The sequence below is a fragment of the Primulina eburnea genome, chromosome 12 (genome assembly GCF_022965805.1).
Source record: "Primulina eburnea isolate SZY01 chromosome 12, ASM2296580v1, whole genome shotgun sequence".
In the NCBI taxonomy this organism is placed as follows: Eukaryota; Viridiplantae; Streptophyta; class Magnoliopsida; order Lamiales; family Gesneriaceae; genus Primulina; species Primulina eburnea.
The window spans coordinates 12,511,747-12,520,626 of NC_133112.1; positions in this window are offsets into that span (position 1 = coordinate 12,511,747).

Here is an 8,880-nt window from a genome sequence, read left to right on the forward strand (position 1 = left end):
AGTAGCTTAGATCGGCTTTCCAGCTCTAGATTTATCAGTGTATCAGTTGGGTTTGTGCTTAGAACAGTTGTTGGTTTTGTCTTGATAGTTCTGGGCTTCTTGACGATTTTAGGAGAGGGAGTCTTCTCAGAATCAGTCTCACTGACAATCAGTTTGCGTTTGATCGTCCTCTTTTGAACTGTCTACTTTGCTTTCTTAACTGATTTGGGAGCCTTCTGCGTCCCAATATCCCTTTTCACCTTAATGAACTGTTCAAGAGAGATGTCCGGCTTGAGCTTTGGCAGCTGAACATTTTTCACATTGAAGATTTTTAAATTGGATGACCTCTCAGAGGAGTCACCCACCAAGCCTTTGCTTTTCAGCAAATAACTGAGCGGCATTGCAAATCTCTTCGATTGTTTCGATGACTGAAACATGTTTTTGAGAAGGTTGAAAATGATACATTTCCATTGCAATCTCTTTCCAGCCATGGTAGCAGTCATGACTTGAAATTTTTTCAGAGTGAGTGTAGCAAAAGATCCTGCTTTGGAGAGTAGCCCTTTGGCCACGATATCACTGTAATCAGACATTGATTAATTGATAGAATTGAGGTTGTAGGAACTCAAGTGAAGAAGCCGGGTGTTGGTGCATTACAAGCCAAGATGTTGGACAGAACATCTGGCGCCCGAGCGGTAGGAAAAGACCGCCCGAGAGCCAGTGAACCATAAGTTTACCATTCGGACAGAACGTCTGGCGCCCGAGCGGTAGTTTTTGACCGCCCGAGCTCCAGCGGATGATAAGATGAGGGCTTGGACAGAACATGCCGCGCCTGAGCGGCACATTACAACCGCCCGAGCGCCGCCTAAAATAGGTGGAAAAAGAGACACGTATCATTGCCCATGCAATTTGATATATATATGGTCATTCCTTCAGCAATTCAGATGAAAGAAGCTCGAGAAAATCCTCCAGAAATCCTTATGCCTTTTCATAGTTTAGATTTGTGATTGTGCAAGATCCGTCCGTCTGAATTTCAAGTCGACTTCAGTATTGTACTTCTCTTGTCAAGAGATTCAACAAGACATAAGTTTTACTACATTTTGATATGATTTGAAAATATGATATTGAAAGAATCAGATATGATTCATATATGGTGTTCTTGAGATATTAGACATCGTATAATCGAAATCGGATTGAAGAACAGATACCTTATGAAATTGTTATGATTTTCAGAAGGGATTTGATTGCGATTTGATATCAGATTTGTATTGTTATTGCTTATGAGTTATTAATATATACTGATCTGTATTACCGATATTTTGGAATTATACTGTCGTGCCGTCAGAATTTGATAAGACTGAGATGTCTTGATTTGAATGGTATATTGATACATTATATTCGATATTGTCATTTCAGATTTGAATTCGAGACTTCGACTTCGTCTGACCGAGAAAAGAAATGTATAAATCAATGTTAACCGAGAGATCGACTCGAGTCAGATTGGACTGGAGTTTCCAAAAAACCACATACTTTACTTTATTGCATTGATGTTTGCAATTCACGAGATTGATATTCTTAGTCTATTGATTTATAGCAGAGCGTATATTGAGTCATGGGCGGAGATGCCTAGTCATTGGCGGATATGCCAAGTCTTTGGCGGATATGCCGAGACACTGGATGTTTGATTTATATCGATGTTGCTTAGGAGGAGATCGACTCCTATCGCTGAGATTCGAGTATGAGATGACGAGTCACTAGTGGATTTACAGTTTTATATCGATTCATGTTTTAAGATTTGATACATGTTATTGATGACTGCTTATGATTTTATATATGTTTTTATATGATTGCATTTATTCATTGTTTATACGGGGATTATATTCTCACCAGAGTTATCCGGCTGTTGTCGTGTTTGTATGTGTGCATGACAACAGGTTGGACGGGATCAGAGTCAAGAAGAGGATGAGAGAGAACAAGTTAGCGTGGAGATCCAGATCAGAAGTAAATAGGCTTCAGCACTTGATATATAGTAGTTGAACCCTAGTTTGATTTTAATGTATTGAGTATGAGACATGTACTTTATATATATATATATATCGAAGTGATTCCATTACGTTCCGCATTTGTATAAAAAAAAATTTAGACCCTGTTTTATCTTAATTGATAAAATTATTCCCAAGAACGATTAAGAATGAATTAACGTCCGGGTCCCCACAGCGGTGATAGTGATGTTGTAGTCAGGAGAGATAAATCCATTGGCATGGAGATCCTGAATCTCTTTTGGATAAATTTCTTGGGAAGATAATCCCAGAAATGTCTTCAGTCCAGCAGCCTCTAGTTGGAGAAACACATTCTTGATAACCTTGTCCTGGACAGACATGACTGAATTAAAATCAATTTCTATTGCGTTCAGCATGTACGCCGGAACTTGATTTGCCATTGCTGAAGGATTGGTTATCTGCGAGTGAGAAAATTATGTGTATTGATTTGCTCTGTAGACTGAAATACGCATAAAGAAATTGAAATGAAGCGGGTTCAAGTACATATGTATGTGACTGTTCAAATTTTCGGACACGTGTCAGCCCTTGATTAAATCGTGTTTTCGTGTGGTGAAAATGTGTGTAGAATTTAAATGGGCTACGTGGGGCCACGTTTTAAAACACTATTCATTGAAAGACATCAATTAAATGCGTAATTACCAGTCACATCACTTGTTATGAAATATTTATCAATTTATTAGTTAAGTTATTGGAGAAGATCAGTTAGGTCAGCAACTGAGTGATCAGTTGAAATATGAGTCATTTCAGTTGAAGACCAACTGACTGTTGTCTTCTCGGTTAACCGTATATGATCAATATTCTCCCTCAATATATGCATATTAATAAAAGAAAGGGTAAGAGAAGTTTAGTCTGAATCAGTCAATGGCCTTTCGGTTGACTAGAGTGTCTTCGTCTTCTTCTATTTCTTCAATATATGTCTGTCTATAAGTAAGAGCACAGTTATTAGTTAATAAAAGTTAAACACCAATGGATAGTTCAAGCAGTTCCAATGTCTCTCTTTATGCATTAACACCTCGCCGTTTGGAGAGTTTGAAGGAAGATAGCGAAGAACTCGTCTTTTCAAAGGTCATGTCCACTTGGACCAAGATACACGAGCTCTAGACCATTCAACGTGATGGATTAGTTGCTACTGATAAGCAGAGAGAAACTGCAAGAAAGTATAAGAGGTGTCTTGAAGTCAACCATACTTCAGATCTTGCCATTAATGAAGGTCTTATTAAATTGATGCTTATGAAAGAGTGGAATGTACTGGAAAATATTTCTTCTTCAGAACGTTTTAGAAGAGTTAACTGTCATGAATTATCTAATTGGTTGTCCCTTTGGCAAGATGCCACTGAAAGGGAACTGAATCATGTAATCTGGATGAGATTTTATCTACAAAATTGTAGTTTCGATTCATTGCTGTTTCCTTATCTCCATATGAATTAATATCAGTTGACAAACAGTTAACTTACTCATAATGACTAACTGAATAATTATTAACTGATAATTGACTAACTGAATAAAATTAACAACAACTGACATAATAGCATTATCATTGATATAATTAAGACATATGAATTAAACCAAGAATATTGCGAAAATGAGGAAACGTAGTCTCTGTTAACGGTTTGGTGAAGATGTCAGCTGCTTGTTGTTCAGTTGTTATGTATTTCAGCCTTATTACTTTCTTCAGAGCATGATCTCTGATGAAGTGATGTCTGACATCGATATGCTTGGTCCTAGAGTGAAGAACTGGATTGTATGTATTTCCAATCATGCTTGTATTAACACAAAATATTGGTGATTCTTTTGCAATGACTCCATAGTCTTTCAGTTGTTGCTGAATCCAGGTCAGTTGTGCACAACAACTTCCAGCAGCAAGATATTCTACTTCAGTTGTGGATGTTGCTATGGATGTTTGCTTTTTACTGAACCATGAAATCAGTCTGTCTCCTAGAAACTAACATGATCCACTAGTAATTTTACGATATACTTTACATCCTGCATAATCTACATCTGAATATCTAACTAAATTGAAAGAAGAGTCTTTAGCATACCATAAGCCCACATTTTGTGTGCTTTTAAGATATTTTATGATGTGTTTAGTATCTGAAAAATATGATTGCTTAGGATCTTCCTGAAATATAGCACACATACAAATAACAAATACAATATCAGGACAAATAGCAGTGATGTACAATAATGAACCTATTAAACCTCTGTAAAGTGTCTTCTCAACTGATATTCCCCCTTGATCATTGTCTAGTTTTATTGATGAACTCATGGGAGTATTTGCAGCTGAACATGTTTCCATGTAAAATTTATTAAGCAATTCCTTCGTATATTTGGTCTGAATGATAAAAGAACCAGTTTCCAGTTGCTTCACTTGCAGACCGAGGAAAAATGTCAGTTCACCCATCATACTTATCTCGAATTTTTCCTGCATTAACTTGGCAAATTTCTCACATAATTTGGGGTTAGTTGACCCAAAAATAATATTATCAACATATATTTGCACAAGTAAAATGTGATCATTCTTTGAAAATTTGAACAGAGTCTTATCTATTGATCCAATAGTAATATCATGATCAGTTAAGAATTTTGAAAGATTTTCATACCAAGCTCTTGAAGCTTGTTTAAGACCTTATAAGGCTTTGTTATAATGTTAAACATGATCAGGAAGAAAGCGATAACAAAAAATGGTGGTTTTTCAACATATATTTTTTCCTGCAACTGACAGTTTAGAAACACACTCTTTACGTCCAAGTGGTTCACTTTAAAGTTCTTGAATGAGGCATAAGCAAGGAACATTTTGATTGCTTCCAGTCTTTCAACTGATGCATGAGTTTCATCGTAATATATTCCTGTCTTGCCTATATCCTTGTGCAACAAGTCTCGCTTTGTTTCGCACAACTGAACCATCTTCATTCAGTTTGTTTATGTAAACCCACTTTTCACCTACAATGGTTTTAGAAACTGGTCTTGGAACTGAGTTCCAGACATTGTTATGGGTAAACAGATTTAGCTCTTCTTCATGGAATTTATCTAGTTAGGATCAGCAAAAGCATCATCAGTTTTCTTAGGTTCTAGTTGGGAAACAAAAGCTGAATGAATGAATAAATTAAACATTTGATTATGAGTTCTTACCGGATCAGATGGATTACCTATTACAAATTCTGGTGGATGTGATTTCTTCCATCTGTACTCAGCATTTTTTGCATCCAACTCAGCCACTGCTTTAATTGGCAACTGAATATTTTCTTCAGTTTCAGTTGCTGCTGTATCAGTTGGTAACTTAGTATTATGATTTTGCTCCACCAACGGATTATCAGTAATAATTTCTTGTTCAATTAATTGATCCAGCACTTCTCGTTCTGGTGTTTGAAGGATATTTCGATTGATGTGATTCTTTTCTTCATCATTATCATCCTTCAAACTGATATCTGTAAAGCGATCAACTATCTCAACTGGATCAGTTGGCTTATCAGTTAGCACAGATTCATTAAATACAACATGAATAGACTCTTCTACATTCAATGTGCATTTTTTAAAAACTAGCTTTACTAACTGATGAATACCCAAGAAATATTCCCTCTGCAGATTTATCATCAAAAGCTTTTAAATTATTTTTGTCATTATCAAGAATAAAACATCTGCAGCCGAATAATTTGAAATAAGGAACCATGCTTTTGCGTCCATGCCAGATCTCATACGGTGTTTTCAAATGATTTTTATTAATCATTGATCTGTTCTGAGTGTAACATGCAGTGTTTACTGCTTCTGCGCAAAAAACTCTGAGAAATATCAGAATCAGCAAGCACTGTTCAAGCAGCTTATTTAAGGGTCCGATTTCTTCTCTCAGCTACACCATTTTGCTGAGGACTTATTTCTTCTGAGAGCTCTTGCTTGATCCCAGTATTTTCTAAAAATTGTGAAAGATTTTGATTGATGAATTAAGTCCCTATATCAGACCTTATTCGATCAATCCCAACTAATTTTTCATTTAATAGTCTATTGAAAAGCTTAATCAGTTGTGCATAAGTTTGTTCTTTGGATTTAAGAAAAATAACCCATATAAATCTTGAAAAATCATCCACGACTATTAAGGTGTATTTCATTCGCCGTAAGCTCATAACTGGTATAGGACCAAAAAGATCCATATGTAGCAGTTCTTAGCATCTGGAAGATGATTTACAACCCTTGTTTTAAATGAGGATCTTACTTGCTTACCAAACTAACATGCTGAGCAAATTTTATCTTTTGAAAAATCTATTTTGGGAAAACCAGTTACAAGACCATGTTTACTCAGATAAGCAATAGATTTAAAGTTTAGGTGGTTCAACTTCTTATGCCACAACTAGTTTTTAGAAGATTTGGAAGCTATAAACAAACTGGTGCATAAGTTTGATAAGTCCAACTGACTTTGTAGGTGTTCGCACAACGATTGTCAGTTAGGAAGACCTCATCAGTTGAGTGTCTAACTGAGAAAGTGTGTCTGTCGAACTGAACTGAGAATTCGTTGTCGCATAAGTGACTGATGCTAATCAAGTTATACTTTAAATTCTCAACTAGTAAAACATCTTTGATAGTAAAATTACTATGGATAAGCCTACCCTTACCCATAGTTTTACCTTTGGAGTTATCTCCTAAACTGATGTTTGGACCAGTTGTATTCGATCAGTTGGGACACCAAATTTGCATTCCCTGTCATATGATGCGAACATCCACTGTCCAGATACCATGTAGATTCTTTGTTTGTACCTGTCACTTGCAATCACACACAATATATAATCTTGGTACCCACATCTATTTGGGTCCTAAACTGATTATTCCTTTATGAACCCAGAGTTGCACCAGTCCAACTGATTTTTCAGTTGTTGTTTTCCAAATAGTTTTTCTCGGCTTGTGTGTGCTTGATGTGTAGTGTGCAGATGAAGTAATATGAGGTTTAGCTTTATTCAACTGGTTGTTCAGCTGATATGTTTTCTGAACTGGCTTGCTTTTATAGTAATTGGAGTAGTCATTAGAATAGTTCAGGTATTTATTGCTTTACCTTTTTGATGATTGACTTTGTGCGTCAGTTGAAATTTTTGGGCTAACCAATACCATACCTTCTGGCCTTATTCTTATTTTCAATAGGCTGTACAACTGGTTAAATTTCTCATATTGTTCTTGTACCACAACTGATTTTACAAAGTGAATATATTTCCCTTTGCACATGTTCAGTTTTGGCTGAGTACACTAGTGGAATTTTCATCTTGGTTGCTAAACCCTAAACCAGTTTTATCAGTAACTAATTTTTGCTTATCTTTTATTTCAGTTAGTGCAATAGATGATTTATTCCATGATTAATAAGCTCAGTTTGCTTTGAATTCTCAAGCATTAACCACTGAATCATAGATTGATTCTTGTTTCTTTCAGCATCCAGCTCAGAAAACTCCTGTTTAAGACTCAACAGATCAACCAATTCACCAGTTTCAGTTTTATCGTCTTTGAAATCCGTTTGCTTTGCTCTGACCTTATCAAAGATAGGACAAGTTTGTAATAATCATTGACCATGTCATTAAGAGTAGAAATAAGATCATCTCGTGTGAAGTCAATTGAACTAAAGTCGAATACCTGTTGACTGATTGACTCCAATTTTGTGTCATTAGAATCAGACACTTGACCTCATCACTGGAGCAGCTCAAGCTCTCAGGTTTTGAATCATCACTGTCAGATTCTGCTCATTTGGACTTCATTTCCTCTGCTAGAAGGACCTCATGCTTCTTTCTGTATGATTTCTTATCATCCTTAGTTTTTCTCTTGTGCTCGTAAGATTTATTTCCCTTTTCAGTTGAGCCTCGATTGTCCTTATTTGGCTGAAGACAGTCAGCAATAAAGTGACCAGCTTTGGCACATTTGTAGCTAGCATTAGGTTCTTCCTTGGAGTTATTTCTCTTATGTTTTCTTTGAAAGTTTCCTTGATTTTTTCTCATAAATATTCCAAACATTTTGATAAATAATGACATAGCGTCATTGCTTAACTGATCAGTAGATTTTTCAATTGAACCAGTTGGTTCCAGTTTGACAACAGTTAGGGCAGTTGTAGCAGCTGGTGTAGAAGGTTCCCCTTCTCTGGTTTGCAACTCAAAATCATAGGATTTTAAATCTGGAAATAAATCATGAAGTTTGACCTTGTTCAAGTCCTTTGATTCTTGCATTGCCCTGGTCTTAACATCCCATTCCTTGGGAAGACCTTTGACTACTTTAAGTGCTATCTCTTTATTTGAATACACTTTTCCAAGTGCATTCAGTTCGTTTACTATGCTTCTGATTCTTTCATCATATTCGTGCATGGATTCTCCAATCTTCATCTTGATATTGTCGAATTTTTGAACAACAACAAATAGTTTATTCTCCTTAGTTTTCTCATTGCCTTCACAGAGCTAAATTAGCTTCTCCCAGATTTCCTTAGCAGTTTTGCACATTTTTATTTTCCTAAAAGTGAATTTATCCAACATTTTCTACAAGATGTCTTTAGCCACGTTTTCCAAGTTGGCTTTTCTCTTGTCTTCAGCTGTCCATTCATCTCGGGGTTTTTCAATGCGATGTGGTGCCCCATCAGTTATGGCAACAACAATGTTTTCCTTTAATATTTTCATGGGTCCGTCTGTAATAACGTACCACATGTCATCGTCTTGTCCAGCTAGATGAGCCTGCATTCTGATTTTTCAATCATCAAAATCTTCTCTGGAGAACATTGGAATTTTTTTGAATGAATACATGGTAATTAGTTTATATATTGGAATATTCAGGAACAAGATTCAACTACTCTGATACCACTTGATAGGATCGGGTAAACTGATACTCGGGAATCTTG